This window comes from Rhinolophus sinicus, linkage group LG07 (assembly GCF_036562045.2).
Source record: "Rhinolophus sinicus isolate RSC01 linkage group LG07, ASM3656204v1, whole genome shotgun sequence".
In the NCBI taxonomy this organism is placed as follows: Eukaryota; Metazoa; Chordata; class Mammalia; order Chiroptera; family Rhinolophidae; genus Rhinolophus; species Rhinolophus sinicus.
The window spans coordinates 61,622,876-61,640,902 of NC_133757.1; the positions used below are offsets into that span (position 1 = coordinate 61,622,876).

Consider the following 18,027-nt stretch of genomic DNA (forward strand, 5'->3'; position numbering starts at 1 on the left):
ATTATAAGCAAGACCTGACTTGGCAAACATAGACCTGTTTATTAGATCACTTATTATTAATGTTAAACTAGCTTTGGTGCTGACTTCTCCTGTTCTTTTTGAAATTTCACTGTTGTCATTTAAAATCTGACAGACGTTCTAAAGCTTCATAGAATGCTTAATGGTTTAAATCATCCTCCAGAACATGTGAAGTGTATTTTCCAAAGTGGTCTTCTCTGTCTGGCAATATGTTCACAGTCATGCATGTTGGACAGAATTGCTTATATTTGCACATTTACTGCTGGAGGGTTGTTTGGTTTTCATGGCAGTCAACTTCTGGGGTTTATGGGCAATACTTAGCATATATAACCAAAGCATGAATAATCATTGAAAACAAAGCTATTAAAAGAAAATCTATGGGGATTTTTCAATTTCACAATGGTTTACTCCCTAAGCAAAAAGAAAATGGGTTTGGTTTGAGGGGTATTTAGAGATCTCTAATATTCTATTCTAAGTGCCTCTTAGCCCTGTTACATAGTAAGCATTCAATAAATATTATCGATGGACTGAATTTGATTTCTGATCCTACCTTTGTGTCTTACAATTTCTGTAATCTTGAACCTTCTTGACTCTTCTAAGCTTCAGTTTCCTCTTATATAAAAAAGGAGGTACCAATATTTACTTCCCATGATTGTTGTAACAATTAAGCCTTCATGCATTTAAGATAGCCAGCACAGCACGGGGTACATAGTAGGCACACAATGCATTGTGTGTTTCCCCAGACACCTCACTTCACTCCTCAGTAATTTTTCTTTCTCATTCCCTAAACATTTAGAAGCTCTATTCAAGAGAAAATATGAATGTTTGCCAGTTAAACTGAAAATATGTTCCTCTGTAGCCCACACTTGGAATGCAAAAATGATTGTATGTCTGACAGACCTCAGCTTGAATCCTGGCTTTGTGGTGTACTAGGGTTGTGACCTTAGGCGGGTTATTTAACCTGTATAACGTGTCGTGAGCCTGAAGTGAGGAATAATATGTGTAAAACACCTAGTTCACTGTCTGGTTTGTGCAGGCCCCAAATAGATGTTATTATTTTAAATGGAAACTTATTTAATCTGATAATTTACATAATTTCATGTATATTGGGAGCCTACTCTAAGCAAACCCTGTTAAGAGCAGGCAGGAAGATTGTGAATGAACATTGGGTATATAATTATGTAGGTGACTGAATTTGGTCTTGCCTAGACTCAGGTTCAGCAGAAGTCATATTTTCTATTGTGTTTGAAGTGAAATAAACTAATGGGCTGTTATTTCACGTGGTGTGGCTTTTTTTTGGTTTGGTTTGGTTTTGATGTTGCCTTTCTCTATTGAATATCAAAATTTTTTTAAAAAAAGAATGTCAGAGAGGTTCATGAGTGCTAAAGCAGACTAGGAAAATTTTGCTATCTAAAAAGTTTTGCATCTTTTGCTGATCTTGTTCATTAGAAATAAGTATGTTCCTCTCTCTCTTTTAAAAAATGTACATATACATGTATTTTTAAATTTTATTGGGGAATATTGGGGAACAGTGTGTCTCTCCAGGGCTCATCAGCTCCAAGTCATTGTCCCTCAATCTAGTTGTGGTGGGGGCGCAGCTCAGCTCCAAGTCCAGTTGCAGGTTTTTTACCCCAGTCTTTAGTTGCAGGGGGCGCAGCCCACCATCCCATGCGGGAATTGAACCAGCAACCTTGTTGTTGAGCACCAACTGAGCCATCTGGCTGCCCCCGTATGTTCCTCTATTGTACTAAAATTCAAGATATGATATTGGTAAACCAAATTTAATAAAATATTCTGCCCGTTTTAAAATTTACATGAATTGTTTAGATGTTATGTAAAATTGACTCCTGCCCTGGCAGACTAAGCATTGCAAAACTGGTGCTAAGAGTTTTAGGAGGATTCCTAGCAAATAGAAAATCTTAAGGATGGCATTGGACATTATAGAAAAACGTTTAATTTTGAAAATGTTTATAACGTCCTTATCAAATAAACAGTAAGGCTTTCTTAAAGAGGTGCCAAAATAATTAACATTTATTTTGGAAGTTAACTTTCTCTGATAAGATGCTAACATCTATTTTTTGTATGTAGGGTTTCATTAATTAAAATATAATTCGTATAAAAGTTTCAGTAGTGTTAAGTATAGTCACAATGTATGTAACCATTACCATTATCTAGTTCCAGAACTTTTTCATCACTCCCAAAGGAAACCCCTTACCCATGAAGCAGTTACTTCACATTTCCCTCTTCCCCTAGCCCCTAGAAGCCACTATCTGCTTATTTCTCTATGGATTTGCCTATTCTGAGTATTTCAGATACGTGGAATCATATGATATATAGTCTTCTGTATCTGGTTTCTTTCAGTTAGCATGTTTTCAAAGTTTATGTTATGATGTATATCAGTACTTCATTTTTTATGGCTGAATAATATTTCATTGTAAGGATACATCACATTTTGTTTATCCATTCATCAGTTGATGGATGTTTAGGTTATTTCCATCTTTTGGTTATTTTGAATGATGCTATTCTGAACATTTGGGTACAAGTTTTTTGGTGGACATATGTTTTCAGTTTTCCCAGGTATATACCTGGGATGGAATTACCGTGTTTCCCCAAAAATAAGACCTAGCTGGACCATCAGCTGTAATGCGTCTTTTGGAACAAAAATTAATATAAGACCCGGTATTATATTATATTATATTATATATATTATATTATATTATATTATATTATATTATATTATATTATATTATATTATATTATATTATACCTGGTCTTGTATTAAACTAAGACCGGGTCTTATATTAGTTTTTGCTACAAAAGATGCATTAGAGCTGATGGTCCGGGTAGGTCTTATTTTTGGGAAAACACGGTAATAGGTCACATGGTAACTTTATGTTTAACTGTTTTTTTTAAATTAAAATTTATTGGGGTGACAGTGTTAGTAAAGTTACATAGATTTCAGGTGTACAATTCTGTAATACACTGTCTATATCTCACATTGTGTGTTCACCGCCCACAGTTAGTTCTCTTTCCATCACCATATATTAGATCCTGTTTACCCTTTTCCAGAGCCCCCCGCCCCCCTTACCCTCTGGTAACCCCTAAACTATTGTCTATGTCTATGAGTTTTCATTCCTTCATTTGTTTGTCTTGTTCTTTAGTTTTCAGTTTTATATACCACATATCAGTGAAATCATATGGTTCTCTACTTTTTCTGTCTTGACTTATTTTGCTTAGCATTATAATCTCAACATACATCCATGTTGGCACAAATGGTCCTATTTCATCTTTTCTTACCGCCGAATAGTATTCCGTTGTGAATATATACCACAACTTCTTTATCCATTCATCTATTGAAAGACAGTTTGGTTGTTTCCATGTCTTGGCCACCATAAATAAAGCTGCAATGAACATTGGAGCACACTTGTCTTTATGTATAAATGTTTTCAGATTTTTTGAGTAGATACCCAGGAGAGCGATTGCTGGGTCATACGGTAATTCTATTTGTAATTTTTTGAGGAACCTCCACACTGCCTTCCATAGCGGCTGCACCAGTCTGCATTCCCACCAACAGTGTATGAGAGTTCTTTTTTCTCCACTGCTTCTCCAACACTTGTTACTATTTGTCTTGTTGATGATAGCCATTCTGACTGGGGTGAGGTGATATCTCATTGTAGTTTTGATTTGCATTTCTCTGATGATTAGTGATGTTGAGCATTTTTTCATATGTCTATTTGCCATTTGTATGTCCTCTTTGGAGAAATGTCTCTTCAGGTCCTCTGCCCAATTTTCAATTTGGTTGTTTGATTTTTGTTCTTAAGTTGTATGAGTTCCTTGTATATTTTGGATATTAGCCCCTTATCGGAGGCGCTGTTTGCACAAATCTTCTCCCATTCAGTTGGTTGCCTCTTTATTTTGTCGATGGTTTCTTTTGCTGTGCAGAAGCTTTTAAGTTTGACATAGTCCCATTCACTTATTTCAGCTTTTACTTCCCTTGCCTTTGGATTCAAATTCATAAAATACTCTTTAAACCCAAGGTCCGTAAGTTTAGTACCTAAGTTTTCTTCTATGCAGTTTATTCTTTCAGGTTGTATGCTTAGGTCTTTGGTCCATTTTGAATTAATTTTGGTACATGGTGATAGATAGCAGTCCAGTTTCATTCTTTTTTTTTTAATTTTTTTTTTTTTTTTTTTGCCGGGGGGGAAGGGGAACAGGACTTTTATTGGGGAACAGTATGTACTTCCAGGACATTTTTCCAAGTCAAGTTGTTGTTCTTTCAACCTTAGTTGTGCAGGGTGCCGTTCAGCTTTAAATTGTTATCCTTTCAGTCTTAGTTGTGGTGGGCGCAGCTCAGCTCCAGGTCCAGTTGCCATTTCTAGTTGCAGGGGGCGGAGCCCACCATCCCTTGCGGGACTCGAGTTGTTGAACCGGCAGCCGACAAGTTGAGAGCCCACTGGCCCATGTGGGAATCAAACCAGCAGCCTTTGGAGTTAGCAGCACGGAGCTCCAACCGCTTGAGCCACCGGGCCAGCCCCAGTTTCATTCTTCTGCATGTGGCTTTCCAATTTTCCCAGCACCATTTATTGAAGAGGCCGTCTTTTTTCCATTGTGTGTTTTTTGCTTCTCTGTCAAAAATTATCTGTCCATATTTATGTGTGTTTATTTCTGGGTTCTCAATTCTATTCCATTGGTCTACGTGTCTGTTTTTCTGCTGTTTTGATTATTGTTGCCCTGTAGTACAAGCTAAAGTCAGGGAGTGTGATACCTCCAGCATTGTTCTTTTTTCTTGGGATTGCTTTGGCTATTCGGGGTCTTTTGTGGTTCCAAACAAATCTGATGATTTTTTGTTCTATTTCTTTAAAAAATGCCATTGGTATTTTGATGGGGATTGCATTAAATCTGTGTATTGCTTTGGGTAATACGGCCATTTTAACTATGTTGATTCTTCCAATCCATGAGCACGGAATGTCTTTCCATCTCTGTGTCTTCTTCAATTTCTTTCAAAAATGTCTTACAGTTTTCAGCATATAGGTCTTTTACATCCTTGGTTAAGTTTATTCCTAGGTATTTTATTCTTTTTGTTGCAATTGCAAAAGGAATTGTTTTTTATATTTCTTTTTCTGAGATTTCATTGTTTTATATAGGATTGCAATGAATTGGTATAATCATATTTTTGTCCTTCATTTTCTTTATGTGATGTATCACATTGCTGGATTTGCGTATGTTAAACCATCTTTGTGCCCCTGGGATGAACCCCACTTAGTCGTGATGAATAATCTTTTTAATGGAATGTATTGTTGCATTCGATTTACTAGAATTTTGTTTAGTATTTTTGCATCTGTATTCAGCAGAGACATTGGTCTGTAGTTTTCTTTTTTTGTGTTATCCTTACCAGGTTTGGTATCAGGGTAAAGTTGGCCTCATAAAATGAGTTAGGGAGTATTGGCTCTTCTTCAATTTTTGGAAGAGTTTGAGCAGGATTGGTATTAGATCCTCTTTGAAGGTTTGGTGGAATTCACTAGTGAAGCCATCTGGTTCCAGACTTTTGCTTTTGAGAAGGTTTCAGATGACTGATTCAATTTCCTTACTCATGATTTGTCTACTTAGATTTTCCGATTCTTCATGATTCAGCCTAGGAAGGCTATATGTTTCTAAGAACTTGTCCATTTCTTCTAGGTTATTGAATTTGGTGGTATATCGTCCTTCATAGTATCTTTGTATTTCTGTGGCATCCATTGTAACTTCCCCTCTTTCATTTCTGATTTTGTTTATTAGTGTCTTTTCTCTTTTTATCTTAGTCTAGCCAAGGGTTTGTCAATTTTATTAATCTTTCAAAGAACCAGCTCTTTGTCACATTAATTTTTTCTATTGTCTTTTTGTTCTCTATTTCATTTAGTTCTGCTCTGATTTTTGTTATTTCCTTTCTTCTGCTGACTTTGGGTTTCATTTGTTCTTCTGTTTCTAGTTCTTTAAGGTGTAATGTGAGGTTATTTATCTGGGATTTTTCTTGTTTCTCGAGATAGGCCTATAATGATATAAATTTCCTTCTTAAAACTGCTTTTGCTGCATCCCAGAAATTTTGGTAGGATGTATTTTTATTCTCATTTGTTTTTATGCATCTTTTGATCTCTCCTCTTATTTCTTCTTTGACCCGGTTGTTCTTTAAAAGTATGTTGTTTAATCTCCACATTTTTGTGGTTTCTCCTGCTTTCTTTTTGCAGTTGATATCCAATTTCAAAGCTTTGTGATCAGAGAATATGCTTGGTATGATTTCAATCTTCTTAAATTTGCTGAGGCTGATTTTATGTCCCGGTATATGGTGTATCCTGGAGAATGTTCCATGGACAGTAGAAAAGAATGTATAGTCTGATGTTTTAGGACAAAGTGCTCTATATATGTCAATTATGTCCATTTCATCTAATGTGTCATTTAGGGCTGCTATTTCGTTATTTATTTTCTGTTTGGATGATCTATCCATAGCTGTCAATGATGTATTTAGGTCCCGTACTATAATTGTGTTTTGGTCAATTTCTCCCTTTAGTTCTGTTAGTAGTTGCTTGGTATATTTCGGTGCTCCCTGATTGGGGACATAAATATTGATGACTGTTATGTCTTCTTGTTGTATAGTCCCCTTGACCATTATGAAATGTCCATCTTTGTCTCTTGTCACTGTTTTTATCCTGAAGTCTGTTTCATCTGATATCAGTGTGGCTACACCTGATTTTCTCTGGATACCATTTGCTTGGAGTGTCAATTTCCACCCTTTCACTTTGAGTCTGTGTTTGTCCTTGTAGCTGAGATGTGTCTCTTGGAGGCAGCGTCGGGTTGGGTTTAGCTTTTTCATCCAATCTTCTATTCTGTGCCTTTTTATTGTTGAGTTCAGTCCATTTACATTTAGGGTGATTATTGATATGTGAGGATTTGCTATTATTCTGTCTTGGGTTTTCCGGTAAGACTGTGTCTCCATTGTTTCTTTGCCTTTTTTTGTTGTCTATTATTTCTGCGTGGTAGTCTATGATTTTTCCATCTGTTTTTTGTTTTATTACTTTATATACTTCAGCTTGGATTTTTTTTGAGTGATTATCATTAAGTTTATGTAAAAGAAAGTTTAATATTTAGAGTATTCCATTTTCTTCAGCATGCTTACTTTCTCCATTCCCATATTCTGGTTCAGGCCTTTACTCTCCCCCCTTTATGTTTTGGTTGTCACAAATTATCCCTCTTTATGCTGGTTGAATAGCCTCCTTTAGTATTTCTTGTAGTGCAGGTCGTGTGTTAGAAAATTCCCTAAGCTTCTGTATGTCTGGAAAGGTCTTTATTAGTCCTTCATATCGAAAGGATATCTTTGCTGGATATATTATTCTTGGCTCATAATTTCTCTCTTTAAATAGTTAGAATATTAGATTCCATTCCCTCCTGGCTTGTAGAGTTTCTGTTGAAAAATCTGATGATAATCTAATGGACTTTCCTTTGTAGGTTACTGTCTTCTTTTCCCTGGCTGTCTTGAGGATTCTTTCTTTGTCGTTAATTTTTGACAATTTCAATACAATGTGCCTTGGAAAAGGCCTGTTGGTGTTGAGGTAATTTGGTTTTCTTGGGTTCGAGGATCTAGTTCTTTCCACAGTTTTGCGAAGTTCTCATTGACTATTTTTTTGAATATATTCTCTGTTCCCTTCTCTCTTTCTTCTCCTTCTGGTATGCCCATTATTCTTATATTGCTCTTTCTGATGGAGTCAGAAAGTTCTTGTAGAGTTCTTTCATTTCTTTTAAGTCTCAAGTCTCTTTCTTCTTCCATCCGTGTCATTTCCAGATTTCTATCTTCGACGTCAGTGATTCTTTCCTCCATCTGGTCAACTCTACTACCTAAGCTGGATATTTCATTCTTCATTTCTCTTTTATTGAGTTCTTAATCTGCAGAAATTCTATTTAGTTCTGTTTTAAAATTTCAATCTCTTTGGTAAAATGTTCATTTTGTTATTTGATTGTGTTTCTGAGTTCATTAAACTGCCTGTCTGTGTGTTCTTGCATCTTGTTGAGTTTTTTAAGAACTGCGATCTTGAATTCTCTGTCATTTAAGTCACATATTTCCATATCTTTAAGTTCCTTTTCTGGAGACTTTTCACTTTCTTTCTGAGCTGTCTTGTTGCCTTAGTTATTCATGGCAATTACTGATTTATTATTTCTCTTCCTAGACATCTACAGGAGTGGCTTCTGCATAAGGTTGATAGGAAGAGGTCTTTCTTTTGTTTTCCAGCAGATGTCGGTAGAATGTTTTATGTTCTCTCTGACTGCAGCCCTTTTTTTCTCTCTTACACTGTAATGCTATGTTTTCTCTGCACTATTCCAGCTTCTCACACAATGGGGGGATTCCCTGGGAGACGGGCTTCTCCTCTGTTAATAGTTCGCCTGGGTCACAGGGCGCAGTGTGCGTGTGGGTATACGGAGAGCTTTTGAAGTTCCAAAGCTCTTCCTGCACCAGATTCAGAGTCCGTGTGTTTCAGCAGCTCTGTTTACTCCTGCAGGGATCCGCCCAGATAGGTGGGGCCAGGGGCAGGGTGAATTGTGAGAGGTGGCCCAGGGCAATGGCAGCGACCACCACCATAGCCAGTCCTGCTTCCACAGCTCCCTCCCCTTTGCCGGAACTGCTTGGGCTGCAAATCTGTGTCTGCGGACCACAGTTCTCAGAACAGCAAATATTCTGTTCTTTCGATCTGAAACTGCTACTGTTCCGCTTTTAGCATGGGGCAGGTGGGGGCGGGGCGAGCTCTGAGAGGGTAGGGCGGGGGCGGCTAGTCTCAGTGTCTACGCCTTCCGTTCTCTGCTCGGCAGTGAGGAATTAAACCACCATTTTCAGCCTTCTTCCCTCAGTCTTTTCTCCGAGGTCTCTGCCATGAGCGTTGGGTTCAGCCATGTTATATGCTGCCCCCTCAGCCCTGTGAGCCATAAGCGGAGCCCTAGGTATCCGAGTCCTTCCCTCTCCAGCAGCTTAGGTAGTTCCTGGATGCAGCGAGCTCGGAGCACTGAGCTGGGTCTGCGTCCTGCGCCCACGCAGTTCAGTCTCTGCACTTCTCCCTTTCCTCCTCCCCCGCTCGCGCGATTCGCCCACCTTTAGGTGAATTCAGTAGTGGGTCTCTTCGTCTTGGCTGTCTGCTGTGTAGGGAGTTCTTTGTGGAGTTATAGTTGTTCGATTTGTTGTAAATTCCAGGGGAGATTTCAAGAGGCTCACCTCATGCTGCCATTTTTATGATGTCATCCAGCTGTATGTTTAACTTTTAGAGGAACTCCAAACTGTCTTTTCAAAGCAGCTTTATCATGTTACGTAGTTTTAAATGTTATCTAAGATACTTGGAAAAAATGAGCGAATAGTTTATTAAAATGTTAACCTAAGAATATTAGTACTCATGATAGCTCTTCTGGCAAGTCAGATGGAGGTCTCAATCTACTTCATTTACTTTTTCTAGTGAAAACATTAAAATGTAAATCTACACCATAGAAATAGTGTCAATTTCTTATGCTCTCTTAGTCCACCACCCTCCCACTTCTCCTAAAAGTTTGGGATATACTTCAAATTGATGATGTGTATCGCACAAGGATAGTCCTCTGCTTTAATTAAGGTTCCTGCTTTGCTTTCCTTAGCGATTTTCATGTCTTATACATAATTTACTAATGCAGAGAAATTGAGTATTGCTCTTTCTACAAAAAACATTATTCTGTCAAAATTCAAAACAGATTTAACTATGATTAAATTTTCTTGGATGTAAAAATAATTTTCAAAAATACTACATAAAGACTTCACTTAAAAAATGTTTGTGTAGAAGATACTGTGTTAATGTAGCAGGTGGTTTAGAGATGCTTTTTTCTCCTCCTCTGATGACATTATCCATGTCTCTTCTGTTGCTCACAAGTCATCATCAACTATTTAGCCTCCCACACTCATTCCCATAAATATTTATACAGCTTTCATAAATTTACATAAAATCAAATCATTATAAGGAATTGGTTTCACTGGGGGTATAGAATTTCAAAGCAGAAAGGGTACTCAAGAGAAATACTACTTATGGAGTAATTTCTAAGGCTGTATTAGAGCTTAAGTGCTCTTCATGCCTTAAGTCATTTAAGGTAGCAATCCATATGAATTTTATATTTAGAAGAGTAAAAGTGATTATCAGTCATTCCATAAAGCTTGAAGTGAGCTCTGGCTCTCTAGGATAAATGAATCTTTATTTTTTTTAATGATGTAATAGAAATTGAGTTGTTTTCTTTAAGTAATGAAACATTCAGAGAGTTCTTTTCTGGGGAGTTTCTCTCAGGGTTTAAAATATAAAAGTCAGTATCACTGTGGCTATTGGATATGTTGTTTACTAAATTCTGTAATTTTAACCTGTAATTTTCAGTTATTTTTGCAATTATTTTGGTGCCTAAAATAATTTGTGTTGTGTTGGGTAATTTTATCTACTTCACTTCAGGAATATGTAAATATTTGAGCTAGAGAAATGTTGGATTTTAACCAGAAATTTTGTCTATATATTAACTCTCTCTCTCTCTCTGTATATTAACTCTCTCTCTCTCTCTCTCTCTCTCTATATATATATATATATATATATATACACACATATATATATATATTTTTTTTCATTTTGGGGGCCATCATATTAAGTTTGCAGTTGACAACCTGTACTAACTAGAAATAGTACAGAAACTACAAGGTTAAAACAATCAACCTCAAAAAATTAAAAATAGAACTATGTGATCCAGCAAGTCCACTTTTGGATATATATCTGAAGGAAATGAAATCACTATCTTAAAGAGATTATCTGCACCTCCATGTTCACTGCAGCATTATTTACAATACCCAAGACATGGAAACAACCTAAGTGTCCATCGATGGATGATTGGATAATGAGAATGTGAGCTATATACACACTTGTGCATACACACACACACACACACACACGCACATACACACACTATTCAGCCATAAAAAAGAAGGAAATCCTGTCATTTGAGACAACATGGACCTTGAGGACATTATGCTAAGTGAAATAAGTCAGACAGAGAAAGACAAATATTGTATGATCTCATAAAACCAAAGGCATAGAAACAGAACAGATTGGTGGTTGCAGAAGGTCGGGGTTGGGGGAAATGGGTAAAGGTAGTCAGTCACAAGGTATAAACTTCAGTTAAAAGATAAGTAAGTTCTGGAAATGTGATGTACAGCATGGTGACTGTGGTTAACAATACTGTATTGTATGTTTGAAAATTGCTGAGAGTAGATTTTAAAAGTTCTCATCACAAGGAAAAAAAATTCACAACTTGTGAGGTGATGGTTGTTAATCTGGTAACCGTTTTGCAATATATACATGTCAAATCATTATAGTGTACACCTTAAACTAATACAATGTTATATGTCAATTATGTCTCAATAAAACGGGGGAAAAATATATTCCCAGATAAAACATTATGGCTGCTATATTAATTTAAGGTATTGGTAAAGGGAAAGAAGCCAAGGAAATTTTGGAGGTCGAGTTATGAAAACCCAAGTTAATGATTTACACATACTTAGAAACAGTATTAATTATCTGTGACAAGAATGTGATTTCTAGGAAGAGTGATTGTTATATAGATTGAGTATCTGCCCAAGCTTTATTTTTCTTGGTGATCAAACTCTGGTCTTGTTCCAAGTTCCCTCAATTATTCCCTTAATTAGAAATCATAATGCATTTCTCCATAGAAAGAGTATGGTTCAAATAGTACTCTTAATTCTAGTTCTTCATTAATTAAATAAACATTTCAAATTCTTGGTACAAGGCAGTACTATGTTATATGCTGTTCATATTTACAAGGATACAAAAATAAATAAAAAGTGTGACACAATCCTTAGATAGCTATTTTTTGTTAGCTGTGGGAGCACAAAAGTGGTTAAAAGTTACCTAATATGGTAATATTTATTCCTTTCTTTCTCCATGGTTCTTAGGTACTTATGGGTTAAGTTGGCCTTTGTTTATTGCCCAGGATCTCAACCTTGTTTCATAATTTTGTTTCTTTGGAAAAATATTTCTCAAGTTTTATAATAAAGTGTAACTGAACTTGGAGAACACGATCTATGCATAGTTAAGAGACTTGTTTTGAAATAGAGAAATGCTTGCCTCAACATTTCTGAGTTAATGTATAGTTAGTACAAAGTTTTCAATTCTAATTGCTGACTTGCTTAGTGAGTGAATGATTGATCATAATAAACTGAAAAGTGTAAGAAAAAGGGTGGCCTGAGTAATTTTTAGGTACAGTCAGTTCTTCAGTATAAGCATCTTTATAAACAACTTTCATCAATTATTTCTGTTTCTCATGGATAATCAGACGTTTCTCTCTCTCCCCTTTTTTAGGTGATATGTGGTGAAAGGGTTAGAGGCCTTATATTTGAGTAGGTAAGGTAAGCATTCAAGTAAACTCTTTAGTATCACTGTGACAATTAAATGATTTGATATAAAAATAATTTCAGTTATTTTAAAAAAGAGTAAAGTGTTAACTATGTTAATAATATTTGAATCCAACATTTTACGTTAATTATCCAATTGAGCCTCGCAACAATCCTATGAGAGGGATGCTATTATACCCACTTCATAGACTGGGGGACTGAGGCACAGAAACCTAAGGATTTCTGCTACTGAGTACATGCATTTGACAAGTTATGATGGCATGAGAGTAATACTGCTTCTTTCTTGCCTTTCCCCACCCCAAACTTACTTGTTTTTGTTATTTTTTGCTTTGCAGGACAATTTTGATAGACTTCTTAGTTTTCAGAGGTCAGAATTAGTTGCCAAGGTGGGTTTTATGTCCTTGGGAAATCTTTAGGAACCTTATATTTCTATCTTCCACATATAAAAATATCTCCATTTTTTTCAAAGTTACAGATTAACGAGTTAAGAAGTTTGTCAGGGATTGTTCAAACAGTAATTCTCAGTTCCCGCCTTCATTTTCCCTTCTCAGAGGTAACCATTTTCAATTCTTGGTGTTTTTCTGTCATTTTTCAAGTACCGTTTGAATTGATGTTACTGAGTTTTCAGTTTAGGACATTGGTTATGTGGTTTTCTGTGTCCTTATCACTAACTCAACTCAGGATTTTCTAAGTGCTCAAATTTCCTATTTTCTTTCACATCATTTGTTCTGTCAGTGTCATCATATTGGAGAAGTCCCTCCCAAGCAAAGTGCTCCAACCTGGGGCGGTTTCTGGGTCCTCGTGGTCCCAGCGAGCAGTCTAGCAGTTCCTTCTTTTCTCCTGTGTTGGATCTTCTATTTCTTCTGTCCTGTATCTTCTTTCTCTGTTTGATCCCACATTTTGCTGAAGAAAGGGTGAATGGGAGCCAAGTTATTTGATACCTTGCATTTCTTAAAATGCCTTTATTTTCCTCTTAACCTTGATTACTAGTTTGGCCTGTGTGTAACATTCAGACTGGGAATAATTTTCCTTCAGAATTTTGATGATTTTGTTCCATTGTTGTCTAGCTTATAATGTGGCTGCTGAAAGCTCAAAATCATTCTGATTTTTCATCTACTGTGACCTATTTTTCCATCTCTGGAAACTTGTAGAATCTTCTCTTGGTTCCCACTGTTTTGAAATTTCAAAAAGATACGCTTTATTATTGATGTACTTTTAAAATTCATTGCTATGCATTCTGTGTTTTCAAATAGTAATCATACATTGTTTAATTCTGGAATATTTTCCTGAATTAATTCATTGATTTTCCCCCTCTGTTGTACAGATATTGAATTATTTTGACTAGCCCTCCAGTTTCTTAATATCATCTATTTTATCCTTTATTCTTTCTGATCAATTTATTTAAGTTTAATTTCCAAGGATGCTTTTAAAAAGTATCCCTTTTTTTCAATGGATGGACTATTGCTCTTCTCCAAGGATATTAATGATAGGGTTAAAAAATTTTTTTTTTAACTTAAAATTTTCTTCTCCCTACATTGTCTGTGTTTCCTCCAACTTCTTTTATTCCCGATTTGTTTCCTTAGCTTTCTGATAGAGGCCTTGCTCAGATGAGTGGTGAACCTTAGCTGCCTGCAGGTGTGGCCCTAAAAGTTGATTGGAAGCTCTGAGTACATCACTGGTACTCATTGACTATGAGTTCACTTAAGGTGATCTGGCTTTGCTATTTAATTGGGAACCCTGATATCTGCTTCTCATTTCTTTTCTCTTTCCAAAAGAGAAGTCTTTTAATCTCCTGCCTGGTGTGTGAAAGCTGGTTCTCAGGGAGCTGAATGTGGGGAGTATACCGAGGGTGCCAAAAAAATGTACACATTTTAATACAGGAAAAAACTATTAAAATTGTAATAATATATGCTGATAACAAAAGATAAATACAAGTCACGTTTGACTTCTGCAATTACAAGATGTGCTCAAAGTGGTGACCATCAGCATCCAGACACTTCTGATTATGGCAAACTACTGCTTGAGCAACATTGATCAACGTGTCCATTTGTATACATGTTTTTGGCATCCCGACATATATGTGTTTACTTAATACTCCTGGTTTCAGTAAGTCCTTCTCCCCACAATATGTTTTGTGTACCTCTGTTCAGAAAATAATCCTCTTCAGAGAATAATCCTCTAGAATTTTTGATTGTTAACAGAGGAATAGTAAGCCAACCAAATGGAATGAAAGACTTTGAGAGATTAAGCCATTTCTTAAAGAGGTTTCAGCCAACCTTCCTAATTTAGTGCTCCCTTTACCCATTTCTGGAGGTTCTATCTGTTACCAGTTCCTGAGTCTTTTGAGAATTCTGTGGACTAAGTCATGTTGGTTTTGGCTTTTGATATTGCTGGTTTAGGATTTAGGTTTCTTAGATCTTCTGTTACCATATGTTTTCCAGCCTTCAAACTTTTGTTTATGTCTTTAAAATACCTTGTTAGTATTTTAGCACAATTTTGAGAGGGAATGAGATTAAATATGTATTCAGTCTTCCATTTTTACCCAGAATCTAGTTCTAGATTTTTAAAGCTTTTAGTTATCTGTTCTTTTTTTATTGTGATAAAAATACATATAACATTTATTAACCATTTTAAAGTGTACAATTCAGTATCTTTAAGTACATTCACTGTGTTGTGTAGTCATCACCATTATCTAGTTCCAGAACTTTTTCATCACTCTAAAAAGAAACCCTATGTCCATTAAGCAGTGATTCCCTACTCCTCATGCCAGCCCCTGACAGCCGTTGAACTGCCTTCTGTCTCTCTGTAGTTTCCTCTTCTGGACACCTTATCTAAATGGAATCATACACTATGTGGTCTTTGAGTCACAGATTTTCACTTAACATAATGTTTTCAAGGTTCGTCTATGGTGTAACACAAATCAATATTTCCTTTTTTATGGCTGAGTAATTTCCATTGTATGGATATACTACATTTTGTTTATTCAATCATCAGTTGACGGATTTTTGGTTATATCCACTTTTTTGGCTATTGTGCCCCCATGAACATTTGTGTACCAGTTTTTGTTCGAACGTTTGTTTTCAATTCTTGTTTTTTTAGTCTATAAATTTGTTGAGTAAAAGCAAAATCAATGTCAGACATATTAACTTCACTTTGGTTCAAATTTGACTGATGTCCATTTGCAGCAGAGATGAACTGAGGTGAGAAGACACCGTGATGCTGGCCTGGGGACACTGAACAGAGCAGTCTTCCATTAGGCATCACATTGCAGTGCGAGTCGGTCAGCAAAGGCAGGGGAAGCAACATTTCATGAGCAGGGGAGAAAACCAAAGTGAGCAAAAACTTCCAAGAGGAGAGGGCCAGAGCATTAGAGAACAAGTTACAACAGGGTCTGGCTGGAGAGTGTTCCTGCAGATCTGCTGGTTCACTTGGGGAACACGGTGAGCATGTGGTAGATCGGGTGGTGTCACCCACTCTCGGGTGTGCTTTTCACAGATTTGGCCTTCCACAAAGGAATGGCCCTCTTGGTTCCAGTTTGTGCCACAGTCGGTGCACACATACCACTCAGAGTAGGGGTGATGCTCCCGCAGCTTCACAAACACACCAACAGTGCCGGTGCCACATTGTCACACATGGGTAACTTCTGGGCATTTCCAATAGATGCATCCACTTTGGTGACTGGAGCCTTAACACTTCTGAATCCTGAGGGCTTGTTGGGATCCCCTTTCTCCTCAGACTCCAGCATTTCCTGTTAAACTAGGAATGCAGTGGCCTGTTGCGGAGGCTCATTTAACTCCTGTTTTTCCTGCAGCATCTTGTAAACTTCAGATTCCTGTTGATGACAGTCGGCTTGGAGACTGAGAATCCTCTAAGACTGCCATTGTCCCTGGTCCCCTGGCTACTGGCTTTGACTCCAAGGCGCTGTGGAAGTTGGACATGTTTCTAGAGGAGTAGAGGCCGGAGGGGTTGTTGTACTGGTTTGTGGTGACCCTGGGGCAGAGCTGGGGCAGGTGAGGCGGTGAAGGGCCTGGTGCTCCAGCGGTGGGCGCTTCCTATGTATGTGCAGGACCTCTTGCGTTTCACAGGCTAAATTCGATGACATCTCCAATACATACATTAGCTATAGCAGCCTTGCTTCAGGGAGTGACCCTCTCTGGGGCCCAGGTTCTTCATAGTTTTCTTGGCACTCCTTCATCCTGGCATCAGGCCCCCAGGGCAGTGCTGACACAGAGCACATGCTCAATGTGTGTAATACTGTGATTTATAAAAATGTTTGTGTTTGGTCATTCAGATGACCAAAAATATATCTCTCATATATATTTGCTCTTCGTCCATAATTCCTGGCTCATCTCAATTCTTTTTAGAAAAATTTTTTTCTAAGAGTTCATTTGAGCCAAACTGACCTCATATGCCAGGGAGCAAGATCCCAAATGCTCTGGAGAATCTTCTTTTCAATTCTTCTGGCTATATATCTAGGAGTGGAATTGCTGGGTGACAAGGTGATTCTATGTTTAACTTATTGAGAAATTGCCAAACTGTTTTCCACAGCAACCGCACCATTTTCCATTCCTACCAGCAATGCACGAGAGTTCTAGTTTCTCCACATCCTTGCCGCCACTTGTTATTTTCCTTTGAATTTTTTTTTTTAATATTGCCAGTCTACTGGGTGCAAAGTAGTATCATATTGTGATTTTGATTTGCATTTATCTAATAACTAATAACATAGTGCAACTTGTCATGTTATTGTTGGCCATTTACATATCTTTTTTAGAGAAATATCAACCGCTTTGCCAATTTTTAAAATTGAGTTGTTTGTCTTTTTATTGTTGAATTATAAGAGTTCTTTATATATTCTGGATACTAGGTACTCTTCAGCTATATGATTTGCAAATATTGTTTTCCCTGTAGGTACTTTTTATTCCCCCTTGAACACTTGCGTATTCTATAGTTGTGATGTAATATGGACAGAAAGAGTGTCATTTGTGTTTACTTCTCTGGTTATTTGGAAGGATTGTTATTTTAAGTCCTCCTGAAAAAGGAGACTTTTTAGATGGTGTGATCAGGGAATGCCTCTTTGAAGAGGTGGTATTTGAGAAGAGACCTTAATATATGGGGGGGACCGATCCATAAAAAGTCTGGGGAAAGAATTCTGCTGCTTCAGATGTGCAAAGTTGTAATATAGTGTCATTCTCACCCTGAAAACCAACGGAAGCCAAATAAGCATCATTTAAAAAAATCCCTGAGAGAGCTGAGGACACAAGGGAACCTAAATGAACCAAACTGCAGAAAGCAATGAAACCTTCATAGTAGAGAAGAAACCCATGGCTGCTCTGGGATAAAACAGCCTGAGGACGAGGAATCTGCCATAGATGGGGGAAAGGAGAAACCAGCCAAACTTTCAACAAGCTTGAATGGCCATACTTGGGCTGGTGTGACCAGCTAAAATCCTGAAGAGCCCCAGTTTCTCTTGTACCAAAGGGCAAGTCTGCATCTATCCTCCAGCTCCTACCCTAGGTCTTCACGGAATGCTCAAGGGGAGTGAGCGCAAGGCTGGGTCAGGGAAGTAGAGCTGACAG

The 18,027-nt window shown here is 37.3% G+C and overlaps 1 protein-coding gene and 1 pseudogene across 11 annotated transcripts in view; one reads left to right on the plus strand and one right to left on the minus strand.

Moving 5' to 3' along the window:
- SHLD2 (shieldin complex subunit 2) overlaps positions 1–18,027 on the plus strand; it is a 104,733-nt gene that overhangs the window by 22,863 nt on the left and 63,843 nt on the right. For 2 of the 11 annotated variants that reach the window (XM_074337221.1, XM_074337226.1), the window contains exon 3: positions 12,399–12,445. The exons of 7 other annotated variants lie outside the window; for them this stretch is intronic. The gene's annotated coding sequence lies outside the window, so the exon portion shown is untranslated. The remainder of the gene's footprint in view (positions 1–12,398; positions 12,446–18,027) is intronic. 2 more of the 11 variants (XM_074337222.1, XM_074337227.1) reach the window with 1 other exon arrangement.
- On the minus strand, positions 15,547–16,848 carry LOC109437146 (PDZ and LIM domain protein 1; annotated as a pseudogene).